Source organism: Rhea americana, unplaced genomic scaffold, assembly GCF_003343005.1.
Source record: "Rhea americana isolate MKP2758 unplaced genomic scaffold, rheAme1 scaffold_544, whole genome shotgun sequence".
NCBI lineage: Eukaryota > Metazoa > Chordata > Aves > Rheiformes > Rheidae > Rhea > Rhea americana.
In genome coordinates this window covers 109,707-111,183 of record NW_028186695.1, presented here as the reverse complement: position 1 = coordinate 111,183, position 1,477 = coordinate 109,707, and positions in this window count along the sequence as shown.

The window sequence follows — 1,477 nt, the reverse complement described above, 5'->3', positions numbered from 1 at the left end:
CGCCCCCCTCCCCTGGGCGAAGGGCATGCTGGGGGTTGTAGTCCTTCCCCCCCTCCCGGAGGCCGGGTGGGGAGAGGGAGCCGCGCGGGGGTGCGCGAGCGTGTGTGTGTGTACATGCGTGTGCAAACGGGGGCACGCGTGCTCAGGCACGCTCGTGGGGGTGCGCGTGAGTGCATGCAGGTGATGCACGTGCCTGCAGGGTACAGGCCCGTGTGGGTACACGCGTGTGCACACAGGTACAAGTCTGCATGCATGTGTATAAGTGCGTGTGTGCGCAGCTGCACACACGTGCATATGGGCACAGGTGTGCGCTTGTGGGTGCAGGTACGCACGTGTGCAAGTGTGGCTATGTGTGTGGGGGGGTGCCTGTGCATGTGAGTGCACCCATGTACATGTGCACATGTGTGCAGGCAGGCACGCGCGTGTGTACACTCGGGTGCTTGCATGTACACGAGCGTGCATGCAGGTAGACGTGTGCAACAGACACACRTGTGTGCGAGGTCCCCATTGCCCCCAACACCCCACTGCCAAGCAGTCCTGGTGCCCCAAACCTGCAGACCAAGTGGCTTGGGGACCCCCATCTACCCGGTGTCACTCCCCGCCTTGTCCCCTGAGCCAGCCTGGATTTTGTCCTCCAAATGTTTAAGCAGCAACCGTGCTCWGCCTCAAAGACCGAGAGGCTCTAACTCTCCCCCAAATCATCATTTTTGGGGATTGGGGGGGTCGAGGTGGGGGGCGCCGGGGGCAGTTTGCTCCGCTGTTATTTGACCGGCTCAGGCCCGTGCGCTGCTGGCTTACTGTCAGCGCGAGGAATTAAAAGAAAGGCTGACGTTATTTCCGCTCTTTCTGGTTATTGCTGCGAAAGAGCAGGAAACCAGAGTGGCAGGGGCCAGGGCCCTGCACGCTTGCCGGGGCCCGGCACTTTCTGGGAGAAAAAATAGCAGTTTTGGGTCAACTACTCAAATTGGTGGTGGTGGGGGAGAGGTTTTGCGTGGATGCGTTGCGTGTACCCCAAGCAGCTTGCCTGGGCCCGCTGGGCCTGAACTGGGCAGCGGGACATGGCCACCTGGCAAAGGGGGTTAGGAGGGCCTGGGGGACCCAAGTTTTGGCTGGTTTGCAGCATTTTCAGGAGTAATCCCCTCACCACCACAACCCTCACTCCGCTTCCCAGAGTTTCGCCAGTGCGGCTTTTGCGAAAACGCAGCGGGGTAATTTCTCGTTAGAAAGAGAGAGGGGAAAAAAAAAGAAAGAAAAAGAGGGGGAACAGAAAAAAAAAACAGCAGAAGAGGAAGAATCAAAGCGTCGAGCGTCATGTCTAGGAATAGCACGGGAGCGCTGCCAAGTCATTACAGCGGATGAGTAATCCACTTAAGTCATTCCTCTAAAGCCCGCTCCTTGTAAGAGAATTAAAATATCGCCTGACATCAGCGAGAGAGCGAGCGAGCGCGGCCCCCCCCCCCGGCCCCGCCGGGCCCCG